The 23416-nt window shown below is 39.3% G+C and overlaps 1 protein-coding gene and 1 long non-coding RNA gene across 3 annotated transcripts in view; both read right to left on the minus strand.

Moving 5' to 3' along the window:
• The window catches only part of BCL2 (BCL2 apoptosis regulator), a 174748-nt gene that overhangs the window by 78045 nt on the left and 73287 nt on the right, over nt 1–23416 (minus strand). The window lies entirely within an intron of this gene.
• Nucleotides 5330–22103, minus strand: LOC134361791 (uncharacterized). Its single transcript, XR_010021480.1, has 3 exons — nt 21997–22103; nt 8504–8875; nt 5330–6100 (listed from the first exon to the last, which is right to left on the minus strand). It is a non-coding gene; the product is annotated as an uncharacterized LOC134361791 (long non-coding RNA).

Below are 23416 nucleotides of genomic sequence, written 5' to 3' on the forward strand. Positions count from 1 at the left end.
AAAACATGGGGAGGAGAGGATGCTGTGGACAGCGAAGGAGAGACGTTGAAGGTGCTGGAAGGGCCTGGAGGTAGGAAGACGGAAAGCAAAGGTGCAGAAGGCATTTCATGGAGGCCTTGGGGAGAGGGAGGACGGAGACTTCAGGGCTCAGCCCTGTGACTTCATCTTGGTCAGGCGGGTACTGTGGACTTCAGGCTCGAGAAAGAATAGTCTTTCATCAAACAAATCCCAATTGACAGTTACTCTCAATATAACTGACTAGTATTCTTTAAAAGTGGCAAGGTCACAAAAGACAAGGAGACTGAGGAAATGTCACAGATTTGAGGAGAGTAGGGGACTTGGCAACTAAATGCAATATGAGATCCACATTAGTGAAAACATGGATGAAATTCAGATTAGGCCTGTAGTTTAATTAATAGTAATTAATGGCAGTAATAATAACATTAATTGTACAAATGTCAATTTCATGGTTTTGATCACTATACTATGTTTATCTAAGATGTTTACATTAACATTCAGGGAAGCCAAGCAACGGGTACATGAGCACTCTACTTTTTTTGCATCTTTTCTGAGCCAAAATTCATTTCAAAATAAAAAGTTAAAAAACAAACAAACAAACAAACAACAAAAAAAAAACAAAATAAAGAGCAGTCTTTTATTCTTAACAAAATAGTGAATGTAAGATTTGCATTGAGTCTTGATGATCTTATCAATGGCTTAAGATTTCATCCCCAAATGACACTTTCCAAGTACGTTTTGTTCAAATTTCCTTAGTTCATAATATTCTAATCAGCGATGAGTTTCTATCACAATTCTATGAGCAAATGTACTAATTTAAATTGATATTGCTTTTATGAATGGAGTTCCAAGAAACTGAACTAATGAAAGACACTGGCTTAAAAGATAATATTTTATCTGAGTTTCAGTTCAGTCACATGTCTAAGAACGAGCTTATCTGCTCATAAGCCTTCTGCTTTCCTCTCAGTTCTTTTTTTCCTTCTGCCATTCCTACGGTGGTCTAGGTTTTTCATTTTCTTTCCTTCCACTTCTGTAGGACTCTGCTGAATACCTCTGGGTGCTTTGTGTTCGGCCCTGCTCTGAAGATTCACTTCTTCTGGCAGTCCTGGGGACCCACACTTTGCATCCTCACTCACGACCTTGTTGCTCTCTGACCCACTTCTGACTGCTCCAGTTCTTTACTTCATTTCACCCGATCCCAAATATCAAGTCGTAGGCTCAAACACTGCTCTGTTCTCATGCTCTGCCCTGAATCTGTCCATTCATCATTTCGCGGCTTTCATTTCTTCACATCTTTCTAAAGCCCGCAGAAAACTGCCACTTGAGAGAGGCTGGTCTTGTTTCTTCTTAACGCAAATCTTCTCCTGGTTTTTTCTGAGCCCACAAAAGTCTCTGTGCGGCATCCTTTATTTCCAGTTTTAAGCCATCAACATTTTTAAAGTCTTTACCTTTAAGCCATGACTAAAATTCCCTTAGATGGAGCAGTATAGTTCTGGTACCCCTTACTTTCTGCATTTTATTTGGTGGCGTGGGTGTCTGGCCTCAAGTCAGTCCTTCCGATATGTACAGTGAAATAGGTACTTAACGAAAATATATGCTGCTGGTATGTCGTTCTTTCTTCTCCTGCCTGTTAAATAGCATGGCATTCGGCATTGTTCTAACTTGGCTCCAGTCTCTGTCTCTGCACAGCTAATGACACGTGCCAACACAGCAGAGCCACACCAAGCAAAGGCCCCTCTACAGTGGTACCGGAGTGAAACTCTTCAGTCATGAAAATCAGGGAACACATCATCTATGATTTTCCTGATGCTCGCACAGGTTTTATCAGAATGCAGTCAGGTTTTATCAGAAGTGTAATCATGTGACTCCTGTTTGCTCAATGACCACATTAGTAGAATATGGCATTTCCAGTTGCAATTTCCAGGTGGCTCCCAAAATACTGCATTTAATAGTTTTGAAAATTCTGAGTTTCTCCAAAAGAAAAGAGGAAAGAAAGGAAGTTATGATGATTTTAACAGCCACATGAAGTAGGGTGTCTGTTTTAAAGATTAGGAAACCAAGGCTAGAGAGTGACCCTTATCGTAATAAGTGGCCGCAAGCCACAACTGGGACCCAGACCGCTTAGGTTGGAATTCCAAGCTTTTTCAAATAAAAGTTGTTACCTTTACATGAAGAATGAAAAAGTAGGGCAGGGATTGCAAGAAGGGAGTATGCAAGAGAAAGAACATACAGAAATTCCAAATTTGCTAATACACCTGCCCCCTAATTTATGCATTGCTCTTGATTAGGGCTCAGTGCTGAAGCTAGAAGGGACCTGAATTCTTACAAAGAGTGAAAGTGAAAAGGAGGTAAACAGATTTGTGCTGGCTGTAAATGGTACTTTCTCTCCCCAAACTATAAACGTTGGTTTCAGAGTCTCAAATAAATATGTATGTACAAACTGTAAAAACAACAAAGCAAATCTCTTAGACTTGCAGCCAATCGCAACCACTTACATGCATTTCCTGGCAAATATTCAAATATCACATCAGCATCATGTGGTTAATACTCTTTTAGTCAAAATAATTTGTGTTAAAGTTACCTGAAGGGGGTGATTTTTTGATCTTATCATCACCAGCAGGGCCTCACACAACAGCCCTCACTGCTGATGAACTCACAAGAAAGATTTTAGTTTAGGAAACTAGCATTTTCTTAGAAAAGGAAGAAAAAAAAAGCAGTTCTCAGTAAAAGATAAACCACAGAGCTACTGCGTTCAGATGGGTTGTACACATTAAACCTCTCTCTCTCTCTCTCTCTCCCAAAATGAAGTTGAGGCTTTGTCTCACCCACAAATGTGAGTAAGTTCAGAATGAAGGAGTTAAGGCCAGAATCCTACTTGTGACCTTCCCTGACACTGAGAAATACTGAAGCATGGTGAAGTAGCATCCCAGATTACCCCCTTTGCTCTCCTTACAGCTCTAGGGACCCATTACAAGGCAGAGGTTCTTTACTTGGTGGGATACTGACTGCCCACAACATTCTTTCACAGAACAGGCTGGTCAGAGTTCCCTAAGTGACAGAATCTATTTGGCCTACCTCAAAGTACAGGGAAGCCTTGGGCCCTCAGGGACCTCAAGGTCCCAAAATGGTGTCAGATAAAAAAATTAAAAGGGGGCTGGGACAAGCATTTCTGTCAGGTAGAAAGCTTGTCAACAGAAACATTAGGGATGAAAATAGCTAAGACAGGCCAATGACCTTGAGGTTGCAGCCAACATGATGTGGACAGGCGAGCTGGCTGGCCCCAAACTGCAGTCTCGATGGCAGGCGATGGCTGTGAAGCCAAGTCCCCCGAGAGGGCAGCTGAGGGTGGGAGAGAAATGGAAGGGAGAGGGAAAGCATGAAGACAGCATGAATGGTGGCTGATATCGGCAGCAAGGATGGGCGCAGAAAGTGTCAGACAGTCCGGGATGGAAAGGAAGACACACAGCAACGAGGAGAAAGGAGTGGGATCGTGCTGCCATCACAGGAGGACAAGAGGTGACACAAACATCCCTGCACAACTCAGAAGAGGATAGCCTGTAAGGTCCAACCCTTCCACCTGTTCGGGACTTCTAACACCACGTATGCAGTTATTTTTAAAGCGTTTAAAATGCAAACCATGTTCATGGGAACTCTGTCGGCTCGCCCCTTGACCATCCATCCATCTGCGTTTTTTCAAGATGGTCTTGCACGTTCAAAAGTCAAGTGTGATGTGTTTTACCTTCTGAGCTTTTGACAAAAAATGTCAAGAAGCAAATTAAAGCCAAGAGGGAAATTTCTAGCTGCCACACTAACTGAATAATGACGGGTTATTAAAAAATAGTCCTAAAAATAAAATAGCACTTCAGGTCCTAGGGCTCATTTCTATAAACAATACTTCCCCAGAACCCAACTCTAGTAAGCATAATTATCTCTTAATGAGTTATCTTACATGTGTTACTGCAATGGACTGATTATTTGTCTTCATACTTGTCTCCATGTTCTGGATTTCAAAGGCACAAGGCATCCTGTCCTCTCCTACAATGCGCAGGCACCACCCCCTGTCAGGATGCAGAAAGAGGAACTTGCATACACTGCTGGTGAAAATATAAATTGCCATACTATTTAGAAACCAATCTAGAAATATCTATCCCAATTTACAAATACATATTGTCCTTGATCAAGCCATCTCATGCCCATATTAGCACAGGGATGTTTACTACAACATTGTTTGTAGTAAACCTGTTCAATAAATCATGCTACAGTCAACCAAGGAATAGTATGCAGTCATGAAAAAGAAAAATAGAGGGATATCAACAACATATTATCACCAAGTGAGACAGAAGAAAGATGCAGAAAGGAACATGTGATGTGATCTGGTTTTTATAAAATGATGACAAAATCATGACACATATGTGTGATTATATACCTGTCTGTCTGTCTGTCTGTCTGTCTATCTATCTATCTATCTATCTATCTATCTATCTATCTATCTATCTATCTAACTATCTATCTAACTAAAAATGTTTAGTATATTTGTATGAGCATGGAGTAAGGCATGGAAGGACACACATAAGGTTGCTAACACTAGCAATCTGGGGGAGAGAGATTAGAGTAGAGGGAGGGAAGGGAGTGAGAGGAAAGAAAGAATGAAGTGAAAAATGAAAGATAGTATCAACCATAAAAACCATGTGGGTGCTACAGTCTCACTTAGGAGAAATCATATGTGTGTGGACCTATGTGCACATGTATAAACAGATGATGGGATGGTTTCCAAAATGTAAGCGGTTTTCATTTCAGGATGGTGAGATATTTTTAAAGATAATTTTTACTTTATTTCTTTATCCTTTTTAATATTTTTTGAAATATTTACAACCACATGTATCACTTATATAAGAAAAAAAAATCATTCAGGGGGAAATACGAAAAGTGCTATGCAAGGGAACATAGGTACCCAGAGCAGAAGTGATCAGGAAGATGACGTTATAAAGTCAAATTAGAACCAGGCTGGGAAGCTGGGAAGGTTCTAAGTGCAAGGGAGAGAGAAGAGAAAAACCGCTGGTAGGATGGGTATCAGCACAGTAACAATAGGGTTGTGTTTTGGGGGGTTTTTTGGTGGTGGGTTATGAGTGGTTTTTTCCTTCTTTTTGCTCTTCTCTATTTTTCAGATTTTCCATAAAAAACACATCTTGCTTTTGTAATCAGAGCATAAGTGTTATGCAAAAACCAATGCAGTGAAGCTTTTTAAATGGGAGTGGGTAAACATTTATGAAATAGTGGTATCAATGTGAGTTGATAAGGGCCCCAAATAAAGAAGAAACAGTGAAAATGAAAGGAACATAGTAGGCCCGAAACATTTTCTAAATAAAGGGATGAAGAGTGAAACATTGCAAGGGAGAACAGCTAAGTCTCAACACACTCAGCCAAATGTTAAAATCAGATGATTTGATCAAAAAATTACAGAGAATTATCATTGTTTTAGAGATTGGCCCGCTTTAAATAGTAAGTCAGTAAATACAGCAACATCTTGGAACCCATATCAAGGAAAGGTGAAATATCCAAAGGAAAAGACAAAATAAGTGGGAAAAAAAACCATAGAAGATGGACAGAAATTATGTGATAAGATGTTGTAAAATTCTTTCCTCCACATGGGAAAGATGTGCATCATTGAGAAATATTGCCTCGCACAACTGGGATTTTGCAGATCAGATAAAAATATTCCAAGATAACGTCTGGCTTGATTCATTCTACGTTGTAGTCAACATAACAAGTTCATGATCAGTGTTAGGAGATATTAATTTGTTTCTCTTCAGTTGTGGTTTGCCTTTCTCCAAAAGTTTTCACATTCTGAGAACTCTCTTTCATTAGAAATATTCAGGGAGAGCATGGTGACACCGAGCTGCAGACAGTGACACTGGAAGGCTTCTGAAGAACCTCCCAGCTTCAGGGTTCTCTGATTGAAGACGAGACGCCATGCCAACCGCCAGATTTTACGCCTTCTCTCTCTCAGATGCTCCAACTGAGGCAGTTTACTAAATAAACCATGTTTATGTTTTCTGGCATTCCTGAAGCAGATGTGGTATAACTGAAGGAAAACAATTTTAGTAATACAATTCATGAGACATAATCACAGAACTAAAATGTTTACTAAATAAGCAAACACTGAGACAAAGAAACCAAAAGGCATTTTGTAAGACAAGGTGCTGGCTAGTACTTCCAATAAAAGAATATAGGGAGGGTCATCCTGAAGTGGCTCATCAGAAAAATTGAAAGTGACTTGGTTTCTAAGTACAAAGAAGGCTGTTCTGCTATTATTCTCTGTTGTCAGAAAAAAATGAGGACAAATTGGGTTGGTTTTCTTAGAGAGATAGGATTTTCCTGATAGAGTTTCAGGATAGGCTGGTCAGAAAGTATGCGACGTCCTCCCCCAGATGACCCCATGGGTCCCCACGACGTTCCTGCAATGTCAGCTGGCTCTGCCTTCTGACTTTCGCCACTGCTACTCCCACGGTCTTGGTGTGGCCCCTCCATCAAACCTTCAGATGTGGCTCCAAGCTCACCTTTTCTCTCTCTGACACCAGCAAGTTCTGATTGTTCCTTCTTTCTCAGTCCTCTCCTAGTTTGTACACTCACTTAACATGACATCATTAGCAAGTCTGTTGACAGGAACAGCCTGTGAACAATTCCCACTGGATCTTCTAAAACCCTCAATATCTCCCCCTGGGGAAACCCAGTGGGGAAATGGGGAAAGCTCCTTTCTCCCCTTCTTTTTTCTTTCTTTCTTTTCTTCCTTTCCTCTTTCTTTCAATTTATTTTTTATTGAACACCTACTTTATGTGAAGCACTGTTCAAGGCTCCCTCGCATACTATTTCATTTTCTCCCTCCACAAATGGGATTTTCAGCCAATCACATCCGGATCCTCTCCGTATGTCACAGCACTGCCATCTGTTCAGCACTTTCTTTTTTCTTTTTTTTTTTGACTCAGCCAAATTTATTGAACATAAGCTACGATTTCAAAAAGTCTAAGTGAAGATGAATGAAACCAGGTCCTTATCCAGGAAGAATTCATATACTAGTCGGGGAAACATATAAACACATAATTTCATTTTGTTGGGTTAAGTATCATAATAGAAGACTATAAAAGATAACATAGGAGCACAAAAGTCAGTTTTACTTTACCTTTATGCACAGAAGGAAAAAGATAAATTCCAAGGTACTTCTGTCCAAAAAACAAGCTGACAATTATTTATTGTTTTTGAAATCAGAGGTGTTCATTTGAAGAACATTTCTCTTGGCGAAGAATTAACAACTGAAACAGTTGTTCAGCACTTTCTGGTCAGTCCATCAGTGACATGTGGGATTCTTCTCTCCACCTCATCCTATAGCCAATCAACTGCCACTTTGGAATCTCACATCTGGCTCCTCCTTTTTATTCACCCCCTGCCTTTATATTCCTCCTGAACACTAAACTCTCTTCATAACTGGTCTCCCTGCAACCAGGTTATTGTTCTAAAGCACGAGTTGCGTGATATCTCGGAACTCATCCAAAACTTATGGGATTCCCATTGTCTACATAATATAGCCCAAGTTCCTTAACTTGACATTAAAGAACTTCTACCTTCCCATCCCACCACCTATTAAATCATATCTTCCCAACATATGGAACTTCTTCTGATTCTTCAAACATGCCACACAATTTTACTCCTGTGGGTTTTTGTTCATGCCATTCCCACTGTGTAATGGCCACTCACCTGTCCTGAAGAAAAGTCCTCCTTTCATACCTAGCTCAAATGCCAACCAACTCCCCCCAAACTGATTGCTCTTTCTCCTGAATGTTCTAAGCCTTAGTTGTTGACAGTCTTAATGCTGTCTCTAGATCACAAAATCCTGGAGGGCAGAGAGAGTCTCTTTTTTTTCCTGCAATCCAGCAACATGTCTTGACCATGGTAGCACTCCATAAATGTAAGCAGAAACGAAGTCACTAGCAGTGACAGTGAATGCCAGCCATCATTGTCTTCCAAGTATGCCTTGGAATTTAAAGTTAATGAACATTTATGAAGTGCCTACTATGTACAGAGCACTCTGGCAGGAGTTGCAGAGGCAAGTAAACTAGGAAGAGATGGTGTTTAAGGACCTACCTCACCTTACTATGCTAAGCCACCAAACACACCATTATTAAGAAGACAAAATCCAGTCTTGTGGATCATCAATCACTCACAGATTTTCCCTCCTCACTGTAAGGATAAGATCCCTGTGTTTCAAAAAGCACCCAGGAGAAGAGGGCTCAGAACTCTAGAAATCTGGGATTATTTTTTTTCCTTCCAGGACAGAGAGGAGGTTGATACAGATAAAATGAAGGCATTCGTCGCTCAGCAGCACTAATCCTCAAGTCTATAATCTGCTTTAACTTTGGGTATAATGAGCATTTAAAACCCTGAAAATAGTTGAGAAAACAAGAATGTCAGGAAAAACTAAAAATTATATTACCTGTAACGTCAGGCTGGTGGGTGAAAACTTTTGTAAGGGATGATAATTTTTTGCTTGAAAGACTGGTATCTTGAAAGCAGCTGTGCAAATTTTTTCTGAAAAGCTCAAGGTGATCTATAACATAAGGTAACCATACGTCCCAGCTTGTCAGGGAAAGTCCCAGTTTACACCTGTTGTCGCTGAAAAAATATTAATAGTGCCCTCCCTTCACTCTCAAAACTGTCCCAATTTGAATAATAAATGATGCGACCACACTATGAGTGCTACTGTCAGACATCAGCAGTCTCTTCATCCAAGGTGTGATGGTTTGCTCATGAACACCAGAGAAAAAGGGCAGAATCCAGGCTTCCTGATACCAAGTCCAGGCTCTGTCTAAAAGAACATATTTCCTTTAGGTTGTTTCTTTACCGACTAATCAACAGAAAAACATGTTGGGAAATGGTAAAGATATATAAGCTACAGTTCCTGCAAACTAGCACTTACAATCTTGTTGGGGGGATAAAGCACATGCACATGCAATAACTGAAGGGGGTCAGATAAATTCATCATATGGTGCTAATTACGTAGTTCATATGACAATCTCAAAAGGAGGTAGGGAAGGTAAAAAAGAAAAACTCTATGGGCTTCAGACTTTAGGGAAAGTTTCCAGGAGATGAAGGATCCTGAACTAGGTCTTAAAGGAAGAAAAAGGCAGAAAGGAGAGAAAAAGGTATTTTTCTACGAAAAAACAAAAGTAGAAAACAAACACAACTGGGACAGGAATAAACCATTTAAGTGACTCTACAAGCATTATTAACTCTATATTCCAGGGGAGAAAAACAAAAAAATGAGTGGCCTGTGTGCCTTTCCCAAAATATCACAATGATTAAAGTCTCAACAGGCATCGAATCTAGGTGCCTGACAACCCACAAGTGCAGGTGGTAGGTGTCAGGCTCCTCCTTGTGATGTGGTGAGAAAAAAGTGGCCACCCTTTGAATTCTACCCCAGCTTTCCCACTAACTGGCCATGTGTCTGTGGGCAAGCAGCTTCATCAATTTCGAGCTTCAGTTTCCCTAAAGAAAATGCTAGGATTGGACGAAGTGATATCGAAGAACCTTTTGATGTCTGGTAATCCATGACCCTTTCCAATCAATTCCAGGTTTTATTTAGAATATTCTAGGTTTAGCTCAAAAGTAGATGTGAGTGTTCATTTCCAGCAAAATGGCAAATGATGGGTTGATACTACAGATCCCTTCACCCTACAAAGATGCAAAATTCTCAGGAAAATAAAAGAGAAGCGAGCTCGGAAAAGAAGAAGGAAGGAAGGACAGGAAAGAAGGAAGAAAAGAAAGAAGGAAGGAAAAAAGGGAGGGAGGGAAGCATAGGCCGCAGAAATGAAGACAGAAAATGAAGATAGAACTTTAGCAAAAAGTGGACTCCATGGTGTCCAAGGGAGTTTCAGACCCACACAGATGTTTGGGGATCTGGGGACAGTGATTAGATTCTAATGCCCATGCAGGGACATAACCTAGGTCCTGCATGAGGCAGGGGGGTCAGAATTAAGCCTCTTTATTAATTGCAAAGCCTCAAAAAAATCACCTTATCCATGAAAAGGGGACTCAAAACACCCTGCCCCCTGGCCCAGTGATGAAGAGCAGAAACTTCCCCTATATCCAGAGCTCAGGACACCTTTGTGAAATCAAAACTCTAAGTATGAACCACATTTAGTTGTGGGATCAGAACTTACATTACCTGTGTATCTGGGTATGGGAATTCCATGACAGGAAATTAACATAAACATAATTTCAGGACCACTGAAAGTCCTTAGATCTTCAGAAAAGACAAATATGTGGTTCCTTTGTAGGGACAATTTCACAACTCAGGACTCACATATTCCCAAAGAAAAGAAATCTCTGTGAAATTGAACTTGCTAACACACACACACACACACACACACACACACACACACACACACGGAATAAACTGCCATGAGGGATGGTCATAGAGGGAAAAATTTTAAAAATTAAATCCTAGGAACTGGAAAAATATAGCAATCTTAAATGGACTATAAAATTGTTAAAATGATAAAAGAAAAAATAAACACCATAATGGAAAAAAAACAGGATTAAATAAAAAAGAAAAAAAAATAAGCAGATGTGAAAAAGAACAGAATAGAACTTCCAGAAATAATTCAATGGAAAGGTGAGACAGTAGAGTAGCACAAAATAGACAATCAGTGAACTGGAGGACAGATTTGTGGAAATTAAACCAAAATGTAACATAGGACTTCCAAGTAAAAATGGAGAATGAACACACCAAATCTAATATTGGTTTCACCTGAAACTTCACTAAAACTAGGGAAACTGACCTTTTAAAAGATATAAACCCACAAGCTCAAGGAGAACAGGTGAGGGGATAATAGAAAGATGATTTTGGACAAGTGGTAATAGAACAGGCAGATTAAAGGAAGCTGAATCCTTAAGCTAGGAGTAGGGAAAGTTAGAAACATCCAGCAGATATTCAAAAGGCTCAGGACCAGATAGCACCAGCTACCTCTGGAACTGCAGACTGGGGTGAAGGGAGGAGTCACTAAAATAAGAATGGGATGAAAGCTGTTTAAGTGCCAGTTAGATCCATAGATCCCTAGATCCCTAGATCTCCTCTTCCTCTCCTCCTCTGCTCTATGGTGATACCAGAGATTTGGTCTCTGGAGAGAGGATTCCTGGATTGAGAGAAGTCATACATCAGATAAAATAGAAAATATGCATACTGAAGGCTGAACCCCCAGTCTTGTTCCTCATCTCAGCGCCCAGTACTGGGAAAGGTAGGTCTTCACTGTGCAGGTGGGTGTTTGGAAGAATATTCCCTGGAGAATCTGACCATCCCTGGATTCACCATTAGGAAAGTTCAGGGGCTGACATTAGAACTTCCCCCAACAAATAGCATCAACATATTAATCCACAGTGATGCCCCAAATGGACAAGCCCCTCACAGTTCTTTGTTCTTAAGTATGATCAGAGAGCCAAGATTGCCAGACATGCAAGGAAAGCCTTTACATGAAAGACAGAATTTCAAACAGACAGTTTGAAAAAGGTAACAGGGAGGAAACAGAGACCACAGAGGGAGAAGAAAATTTCAAAAGAGAAAAATAAAATTTCAGAAAGCAAGACAATGTCACACATTCTGAAAACGGAACAGAATACTTAAAAACAAACAAACAAAAGAACCAACAAAAAAAATCCCCTATTTCTAGAAGAAAAGAGGGAATTTAAAACAATGACAGAAATGAAAACCCAATAGATGGGTTGCAAATTGAAGTTAAAGAAACAGTCTGAAAAGAGTGCCAAAAGAAAAAGAGATGGAAAACAGGAGAAGAAATATGAGAAAATTTGAAGACTGGTCCAGGAAGTACAACACCCAAATAATAGAAGTTCTGGAAAGAAAGACTAGAGCTTACGGAGAGAAGCAAATTTTGACGGATTGAAAGAACACAGTGATTGCTCAGCACAATAGATGAAAACACACACAGGGCCGAGCCCGTGGCGCATTCGGTAGAGTGCTGCGCTGGGAGCGCGGCGACGCTCCCGCCGCGGGTTCGGATCCTAATAGGAATGACCTGTGCACTCACTGGCTGAGTGCCGGCCACGAAAAAAAAAAAGAAAGAAAACACACACAAATTAGGACAATCATTGAGAAATTTAGAATCCAGGAGAAAAGGAAAGATTCTACAAGTTTTAGGGAGAAAGAAAGCAAAGGTCAGATATGAAGCATCAAAAATCAGAACAATTTTAATCTAACAGCAACACTGGGAGATAGCACACAATAGAGCAATGTCTTCAAAGTCCTGAAGAGAACTGATTTTTGACCTAGATTTTCTTGCACAAGAAGACGAGCAAGCCATTAAATGCAAAGATAGAATGAAGACATTTTCAGACACTCAAAGTGTGAATGTGTCTCTCATAAATCCATTTTCACTTGGCTACTGCAAGCTGGAAGCCACAAAAATAAGAGTGAAAAAAGGGAATTTTATGAGATCCAACACAGGACTAAAGCAGAGGGATAATGGTACTGAAGTGAGACCCCAGACGACAGCGGGCTCTGAGCACGGACAGCAGTCATCCAGACCCAGCCAGTGAACCAAGAAAGAAACACTGAGGGCTGTCACTGCTGCACTCGGTTTTAATTCTGATAGGCTGCTGGACAGTGTGCTCCCCGAAAAATGGAGTAACTCAGAAAAGGGGGTCTAACTCAGAAAAAAGGATAAGGAAATTTCTGGAGTAACAGGGAAGACAAATTCCAGGGTGACAGCTGTGTAGTAGGCCTAGAAAGAAGTCCAGATAGAAGGAAAATGGAAGTTTCCAGGAGAGATATCACTAAGAAAAGAAGTAGAATTAACAGATTATGGATGTGCTCAGCCTTGTAGAAAAGTTTACCGTAAGACTATAGAAGATATAGGAAAAATGTACAGCAGGTACAAAGAACACTAAAGAAATGAAAAAAACAAGACAGATATTAATTTCAGTCATAAAAATAAAAGGTTCAGCTGGTAATGCTATTTATAGTGAAAATACTGATGACTGATTTACCCCCAAATTGTAACATAACTATATTGGAGGAAAGAGGGAGGGAAGCAGTGGACGTGGTCACGTAAGGGAGCTAAATCTTTACTTACTATAATAGAAGGTTAAAATATAAATAAAATTGGTAAGACAAAAGATAACAGTATACCCATTATTTAGAGTGTGGCAATGTATATATTCCAGAAGATACGGGTAAAATATGGGAAGTAGGGTAGGATAGAACTGACTTCCTTAGAAATTAAGGAACTACCACTCAAGTAGATATGCACAAGGATGTTTTTAGATACAAAGTGTATGGTGACATAGACTGAAATCAACCTGAATGCTCATCAATAGTAGGATGGTTGAATAAATTGTAGTATATAGCCATACTATGGAATTTACTTAGCTTTTTAAAAAATGAGTTGTTTGTATCCACTTATCTGAAAGGATACTCTTAATGTGGTCTACTAAGAGAGAAAAATGAGTTGTAAAGAAATGCATTCAGTATGATTGATTTCTTTTTTTTTTTTTTTTGCAAACAACAACAAAACACTCTAATTTATAGAAATGCACATGTGGGTGTGTTTAATGAGCTTGGAGAAACATGTGAAAAGATGCATACCAAATGTTAACACTGGTTGCCTTGGAGGAATGGGAATGAGAAGGATAGGGGGAGATTAAGAAAAAAATTAGAACACAGAAAATTAGAGACGTGAGAAATCTGAAAAACAGGTTAACAGACATGAAGAAGAGAATAACAAGGTGCAATATACATATAACAGACGGCTCAGAAAGATATATGAAGAGAAGAGACAATATTTAGAGATTAGGACAGAATTTTTCAGAACTGATAAATGTTGGGAATCCTTACAGTCAACAGGCATACTGAATCCCAAGCAGGACTGTGGCGAAACTGCAGATCATCAAAGACAAAACAAAACTTTAAAGCAATTAGACAGAAAAAAAAAATACCTCTAGATGAATGACAGACTGAAGCAGACTACACCTTGTCAAATATAGACATCAAAAGGCAATAAAATAACACTTTCAAATGCTGAAGGAAAATAACTATGCAGAATTCTATACCCTAGAAAAAATATTAAGAGTGAGAGTTAAAGATACCTTCAGTCAGAGACTGAGTGTATTAGTCCATTTCTGTTGCTTATTACAAAATATACAGAACTGGGTGATTTATAAGGAAAATGAAATTTATTGCTTACAGTTTCAAAGGCTGGGAAGTCCAAAGTCCAGAGAACACATCTGGTGAAAGCTTTCTTTGATGGTGACTTCAGTGACGGCAGGGTGTCACATTGCAAAATGGCAGAGCAGAGAGAACAGAGACTAACCTCCTCATTCACTCTCTTTTTCAAAAACCCTCAGAACCATGCCCATGACGACCATTTAAGCAGTCTCTAAAATGTTCCAAACTTTCCCTGGTTTTCTTGTCTTCTAAACTTTCACAAGTATCTAGGGCTTTTCTAGGCTGTTCCTCCAAATTTCTCCAGCCTCTCCTCAAAACCTAGTTCCAAAGCCACTTCCACATTTTTAAGTATTTTGTTATAAGCAACAGAAACAGATTAATACACTGAGATAGTTTAACATTCCCAAATCCTTGATGAAATACCTACTCAAGGATGTACTTCAATAAGAAGGAAAAGAGGGACAGAATCCAAGAAGCAACATCAGTAACATTTATTGAGGGTTTACTCTGTGTATTACTGCATATCAGCCACTATTCTAAGTGATTTATAATTATTAATTCATATAGACTCCATGGCTACCCTATGAGGTAGATACTACTATTATCTGTATTTTACAGATAAGGAAACTGGGGCACAAAGAAGATTTTCTATTAGTCTAAAAGTCACTCAGCTAGTAAGTGGTAGAGGTGAAATTCAAATCAAGGCAGTCTGGTTTTGGATTCGATACCACAATGCAAATAAAATGAATGGGGACAAAATAGAAATAAGTAGAAGATAGAAATAAATAATAGATGGTAACAAAATACTCAACAGTCTCATATCATGGAATATGAGAAGGAGAAAATCTGGGTTAAAGTATTCCAAGGAATCTGCATTGTATTGTTTGGGAAGTGATTAGAGATACTGATAAACCTTAATTTTAGGCTTTGTTAATTCAGATATAATTCTTAAGGTTTAAGGGTAATAACTAAAATAATAAGACAAAGCATATACACTACAAATCAATAGTACACAGCATAAAGAAAACTCAAATAATTTAATAGAAGACAGAAAAATAAGAAAAAACAAGAAGAAGCATGTTATGTAGAAAACATCTGAATTCTTAGTGAATTCCAAATATATGGGCCGGCCCCGTGGCACACTCGGGAGAATGCAGCGCTTGGGAGCGCACTGGCGCTCCCGCTGCAGGTTTGGATCCTATATAGGAATGGCCGGTGTGCTCACTGGCTGAGCGTGGTGCGGGCGACACCAAGCCAAGGGTTGCTATCCCCTTACTGGTCACAAAAAGACAAAAAAAAAATATATATATATATACACACACACACACACACACACATACATATGAGTACTCATAATAAATGTAAATGGCTTAACCTAACCTGTTAAAATCCTCAGATTGGATTTTTCAAACTCCAACTGTTTACAAGAAAGAAGCATAAAACACAATGTCACAACAAGGATAAATGTAAGGGGAAGAAAGCAACACTCTGGGGAAAGACCCAGAAGAACCTGAATATAGAAGTGTACTGATCAGCTCAGGCTCCAGACCAAACTAACACAGACTGGGTGGCTTACACAACAGAAATTTATTTCTCACAATTCTGGTGACTGGGAAGTCCAAGATCAAGGTGCCGGCAGATGTGGTTTCTGGTGAGGGTTCTCTTGTTGGCTTGCAGATGTCCGCCTTCTCACTGTCTTCACGTGGTCTTTCTTCAGGTGCACGTGGGGAGAGATAACTCTCTCTTCCTTTTCTTAAAAGGCAACTAACTGAGGGCCCCACCCTATGACATTATCTAACCCTGATTACCTCCCAAAGGCCTCATCTCCAAACACCCTCGCATCGATGGTTAGAAGTTTTACATATGAACTTGGGGAAGTCCATGACAGTAACATTAACATCAGGTGGCTCACTTCCTTCAGGCCTCTGTTTATGTCATCTAGTCCAGGATCTGCCCCATGATGACTTTATATAATATAACAACATCTCTCAGCATAATAACTCTCTCCACCTTACCCTGCTTTGTTTTTCTTTATAGCACTATACCACCTAACCAATTTTACATTTTTTTCTTTATTGTCTGTGATCTCCAAATAAAATATAAGATCTGTCAGATCTAAGCAAGTAGATACTTTCTCATTTTGTTCACTATTGAATCTCCTGTGTTTAGAACACTCTCTACAATGTCTTCAATAACGTTTGCTTTAATTCAATCAGTGAATGAATAAATGAATTAATCTTATAAAATAGACTTTACAGCCTAAAGCATTTTGGGGATAAAGAGGATTATTAGTTAATGATAAGAAGATACATTTGCCAGAATTCTTTTGTTTTCCTCACAATATGGTGTCAAATATGTTATAAACCAAAAATCGATTTAACTATTAGAAGGTAACAAATTCAAGATTATAGTGGAAGATTTTAGCACACATTTCTATGAAATCAGTAGACCAAGTCAAAAAAAATAGAAAATTTAAATAAAGAATATTACAAGCTTCGTCTAATGGAAATGGAAAGAGAACTCTGCACCCATAAATAGAGAATGCACATGAAATGTTTATACAAAGTGACCAGGTTCTAGGCCACAGAACAAGGTTCAACAAATTTCAAAAAAGAGCTATCATACAGACCACATTCTTAACCAAAATACGATAAAATCTGAAATCAATAAGAAAACCACAACCCCCAAACCCAAGAACATTTTGAAATTTCAGAAACATACTGCTAAATTATTAATATGAAATAAAAATGAAAGTAAAAAACATTTAGAATTGAACATTAGTTGAAGCCCTAGATTTCAGTAGAAGAAAATGTTCAGCATTAAATGCAATATCAGAAAATAAGAAGTTAGAGGAAGAGGAACAAAGTAAATTCAAAAACAATAAAAGAACATTTTTTCCCCCACATGAATAAAGATAAAGTAGTAGTAAGGCAATAATAAACTCAACAAATAATAAAATAGAAACAAAGAAATAATAGAGAGTAGAAACAAAACAAAGGGTGATTCTTTAAAAACATGAATAAAATAGGTAAATATTTAACAAGATCGAACAAGAAAAAAGAAAGAAGGCACAAATAAACACTATAGGCAGGAAAAGAGGCCAGAACTAAATATAGTAAAGATTTTGAAGTATGAGAATCCTATTCTCTACCTTAAAGCAATAAATCTAAAACCAGATGAAATGGAAAATCTCTTGGAAAAATATGTTACCAAAACTGACACACAAAAAATAGAAAAAGAACAAAAGCTCCTGAGTGTATTTTTATGAGTTCAGTCTAAACCTAGATTTTAGAAATAGACTAAAACAGAACATAAAAGAAAAGCAATGGGGCAATCTCAGTTAAAAATATCAGTGCAAAAATCCTAAATACATTAGTCTCTCAGTATCCATGGGGGATTGGTTCCAGTACCTCCCATGAATACCAAAATCCATGGATACCCAAGTCCCTTATATAAATGGCATAGTATTTTAGGGTCGGCCCTTGGCTCACTTGGGAGAGTGTGGTACTGATAACACCAAGGCCACGGGTTTGGATCCTATATAGGGATGGCCGGTCACCTCAATGGCTGAGCATGGTGCTGACAACATCAAGCCAAGGGTTAAGATCCCCTTACTGGTCATCTTTAAAAAAATAAAAATAAAAATAAAAAAATTAAATAAATAAATAAATAAACGGCATAGTATTTGCATATAACCTATACACATCCTCCTATATAGTTTAAATCATCTCTACATTACTTAAAATACCTAATACAATGTAAATGCTATGTAAATAGTTGTTATACTATATTGGTTCTTTAATCTGCTTTTTTTTATTGTACTGTTATTTTTTATAATTAAAAAAAATTTTTCTTAATCCACAGTTGGTTGAATCTACTAATACAGCAGAGGGCCGACTGTATTAGCAAACATTCCAGCAGTGTAGTGTGTGCATAAATGTACAGTGTGTCTTTAGTATATATATTTGATGTGATAGATACACATATCATAAATATCATATTTATCACATAATTAATATATGCGGTGTGTATATGAAAGATAATTCAGTAGGGTTCAACCCAGAAGCTCAAGGAAGATTTGACATTAGAAAATCTTAACATAATTCACCATATTGACAGATTAGGAAGGAAAAACCATATAATCATTTATTAGATTCAGAAAAAGGATTTAATAAAACTTAACCTGCATTCACAATTTAAAAATACAATAAAATGCCCAGCCAACCAGCAAGAGAGGAAGTTTTTACCAAGAAGTAGTTTCTCCTAAGAATCTACAGTATACTTCGGAATATTTCCTTTAAGTCAGGAACTATACAAATATGCCTTCTCTCTCATCACTTCATTCATTATTGTGTGGGATATCTAGCTGATGCAAAAAAACAAGAGAAAGGAGTCAGAGAATAAGGATTAGAAATGAAGAGAAAAAGGTGACATTATCTGCAGATTATAAGATTGTCTACATAGAAAAACTATGAACAATTACAAGTAATAAGAAAGTTTGGCAATGATGCTGGAAACAAGATTAATACATAAACATCCATGGTATCCCTATACATCAGCAACAACCAATTAGAAAATGTAATTTTTGGAAGATCCCATTAGCAATAGCAATAAACTGTGAAGTACCTAGTAGTAAATCTAAAGAAAGAGGTGTAAGATGTATTTTTAAAACTGTAAAACTTCACTTAAAGTCATAAGATAAGACCTAAATAAACACATATATTTCATGCTCAGGGGTGAGAAGATCCAACAACATCAATTGCTATTAAGTTAATATATAAATTGAATGAAATTCATATTAAAATCCCAGAAAGTTTTTTCATGGACACTTTTAGCTGATTTTAAAATTCATATAGAAGAATAAGGTCAAAAACAGCCAAGATAATTTTGAAAAAGAATAAGATGGGGTCTTGCTCTACTGGACATCAAGACATTGATATATACAAAAGCTGTATAACTAAGACACTATAGTACCAGTGCAGGTATAGATAACTCAACCAATGAAATAGAGCGAGCCCTCCAGTGTATGGGAACTTGGTATGTAACAAAGGTAACATTACAAAACAATGGGAAATACTGAACTATTTAATAGGTGGTTCTGGGACGATTGTTATCCATATGGGGAAAAAACATCTCTAACTCATACTAAATCCCAAAAGGAATTCCAAGAGAAATACAGTTAACTTTAAAACACTAAAAAATGTTTTTAGACATTATTTTTATGATTTCAGGCTAGGGAATGGCACAAACGTATAAACTATAAAGCAGAAAAAGAAAAAATTGGGTCTCATTGTGCCCACCTGTAAAATGGGGATAGTTATAGTGCTTATGTCTCAGAGAGCATAGCAGTTAAGAGCATGGGCTCTGGAATTCGATCCGGACTTGATCCCCAGCCCCACTACTTACCAGCTCTGAGTCCTTAGTCAATTTACTTACACTTTCTAAGATGCAATATCTTCATCTGTAAAACTGGAGAGATAGTATGTAGCTCACAGACTTGTTATGAGAATAAAACAAAATGAAGAATGAAAAACTCTTCACACGCCACCATCAACAAAGATTACAAAACCAGGAAAAGATAAGTGCCATGCACATAATGGACAAGAGACTGGCATCAAGCATACATTACAGACTCCAATAAACCAATAAGGAAACAAATGAACCAAAAGAAAAATGGGCAAAGGATAAAAAGAGATAAGTCATGGAGGAGGAATCCTGACTGTTCAGTAAACAAACAAAAGATGCTCAACCTCACTGGTAATCAGGATATATTATAATCTAAACCCTAAATGACTATCAGATTGGCAAAAGAAAAAATTTGAAAATACGACTAGAACAAGTATTGGAGAGAATAGGAATGGAGCAACGTGGATTATCAAGCCCCACCGGTGGAAAGGTGAATTGCTACTTTCACTAAGGAGAGCAATTTGGTGACATGCAGGAAAGTTGAAGATGTGCTAACTTTATCACTTTGCTACTGGCTACATGCCCAAGAGAAATGACCACACATGGTGTACAAAGAATATGTACATGTTGTAGCACTGTCTCTAATCTAAGGATACTACAATGTCCTTCAAAAAGACATTCTAAAAGTTAGAAATTACTGTTATGCCCTTCACACAATAGAAAATGATACAATATGGAACATGGACAGAGGTCCATGTTTCACAACAGACAAATCTTACAAATAGAATGTAGAACACAAATCCCATGACATCATTTAGAGAAAATTTAAAGACCTTTCACAATATACATATTGTTTATGGATACACATGGGCAAAAGATGAAATCATGCAAGGTGGTAATGAGCACCACATTTAATTGATTCCTGTGAAGCTCTGGGAAGAAGGGGACAGGAATTGGAAAGTGTGTTTCCCTTTTTTTACAGAAGAAAGCTCGGTGGAAAGATCTGAAGCAAATAGAGATAATGATATCACAAAGCAGTGGTGGACGCACATGCGTTCACTATTCTCTATGTTTCCTGTTGCTTGAAATAATTCATAGCAAAAAACACCTAGAAGATGTCAACAAATACTCTCATGTGTTTTCAAGAACCCCCTAAAGTAGGTAGGGCAGTGTTAAGATTATCATGTGACAGATGATGAAGCAGAGGGACAGGGAGCAGGCACAGTGGGCCCACGGTTTATTGTCACAGGGCTCAAAGCCCTACTGGTCACATGCAGATGTCCACTCTACTCATTCAGTCATTTACTTAACACAGGGAACTGGAGCTTGACGAAACCTAGGGCAGTCGGGTGAAGGAGAAGACAACCTCTTCCCCTCTGGAACAAACCCCAGCCCAAGGAAGGGCAATGACATAACTTGATAAAAAAAGGGAAGAAGCCAGGCTGCTCGGGTCATCTGACAGCTTTTCAGTGAATCTGTGATTCACTGGTGGGGGTCTGGCCATTCTCTGCATCTGCTGAGGAGGAGGAAGGGGCCAGAGGAAGTGAGAAAAGCGGTCTCGGTTCCAGCACCATTCAGTCTTCAGAGCACACTATCCAAGTTAAGGACAGGGCGCTGCGTTTGGGGGCATTAGACCTGAGATCCTGGCTGGGACTGGTCCCTTAACCCTCCTCGCTGGTTTTGAGCTCTTATTTAAAACTGAGAAGGCAGACTACCATCTCAGGGCCAGTGAATTCTACACTCTCCTGTTTTTCAGGATTTTTTTTCTTTTCGTTTAAAATCTGAAACAGGAGCTTCTGCATTTAACATTTGAGCAGGGTTTTGAGGCTCACTCCTGGACATGTCACAGCGATGTCCTTTCCCCCTGTGGTAACATACATGAAATGCCTAGCAACCTTACCTGGTATCTGCTAATCTCCATAAATGCCACCCTGCCAGCCCCCAACCCCACCCCCGCCGCCTTCCCTCTCCTGTGGCCCGGGGACTCTTCCGTATGGAGGTCCAAGTGATTGCAGCTTTAAAGTAGAAGCAAGGAATATTCTCCAGCCATCTCAGGAGCAAACATGCTGTGGGGAGGTGGGAGTTATCCCCTGAAGTTATCCCTGAAGCAGCACCACATGCACATTTCTGGCTGAAAATAAGAAAGCATTTCCTGGCTATAGAGATTGCTAAATAGTAGGGTGGGTAACCAAGGGAGGTTCCGGAATCTCCTGGACAGCTCTTTAAAAACTGCGGGACAATCTTACACGTCTGAGATGATTTTTTGCAGTCCTGACTAGAGACGGAGGAGGCGTTTTACCGACCCTCCTCCCGGGCCTGGGATTCTGCCTCCTGCTGTCTCTTACCCTTCAGGACATCCTCGGGGCCTCTGCTGTGTTCTCTTCCCCCTGTGACGCGCACTTACTGCAGTCTCGCAGGCTTGTTTTCCTTCAATCCCTCGCCTCCTCACACCTTTCCTTGTCATTTTATGGAAAGCTGGTCAGAGGTCAGAGGTGCCCAATTACCCACACATAGTTGGGTGGTGGCATCAGATACCCAGACCGATGACTCCAATTCCCGTACATGGAAGCCTCAACCCCAAATCTGGATGAAAGCTGAAAATTAGCTGTTGCTAACAATCCATTGTAAATGAAAATACGATCCCAGTAATTGATTTTAAATAGATTTAAAAAAAGAAAAAATCCTTGGCAGCATTTCATCGAGAATACAGAGTTTCAAAAGCGTTCATTCCAGGGTTGGACTCTTCCCCCCCCCCCCTTTTCTGGCTTAAACCCCAAATGGCCACGATCCCAGTCTGAATAAACAGTGTGGGTGGTGACTGTTCTGTGAGGCCCAGCACAGGACGCAATCACTTTCGTATTCGGTTCAGCATTAAATCATGTGAAACTTGCCCCATTACCCGACAGAACGCTCATCTGGTAATGGAGGGCACCAGAACCTGTAGTCTTCCTCCACCTCTCGGGGAGAAAGAAATGAGTTCTCCTAACTGGGCCTGTTTAATTATGTATAAAGTTCGTTGACCTCACAGGCGGCTGTCAGATGATCTTGCTAAGGCCTGTGAACGGCATCCCAGGAATGCAGTGATGTGGGCAGAAACCGAGTGAGTTCATGCCACCAAATGCTTTAAATGGGACCGGATCAGCAGCCGTCCAGAAAGACTCCAGTGAAAACAGAACTTTAGGATAATCAGTCATTCACTCTCACCTCAGCGTTTCTAGGCCTTTAAAAGTGGTCGTTGTAAATCAGGAACTCGGGAAAAATCCCATCGGGATGGGGCCCACGACGACCGGGTGAAGTAATTTTGTTCCAGCTGGCTGGAAATGTAGGTATTTGCAAGGTTCTCCCCATTTTAGGGGTAATGCTTTCTGACTTCCCTGCTACTGACATTAAAAGAAAATGATGAAGCAATCCCATTCATAAATACATGGTGGGGCTTGAAGGAGACAGCACAGTCTATGTTTATTTAGACAGTTTTGATATAATACAGCCCTCACATGCGAAGGCAGTAACTATACCTACTTGTCAGTAAATGCCCTGAAATGAGCTCTTCACACACAGAGGGCTGGATTTTCTTCTTCTGGCTCAGGGAGGGAAGGAGACCAGCAAGATGAGCTTCCAGACTGAGCCTCCCTTCCTCTTCTGGTCTCTATCTGGGCATCCCCCTGTCCATCATGACAGTACCCAGAGGGACAGGCTGTTAACAAGAGACCAAAGACCAGTGGACACTGTCGCATGTCTAACTGCAGGGCTCTCCTACTCAGAGGG

Source organism: Cynocephalus volans, chromosome 13, assembly GCF_027409185.1.
Source record: "Cynocephalus volans isolate mCynVol1 chromosome 13, mCynVol1.pri, whole genome shotgun sequence".
Classification (NCBI taxonomy): Eukaryota; Metazoa; Chordata; class Mammalia; order Dermoptera; family Cynocephalidae; genus Cynocephalus; species Cynocephalus volans.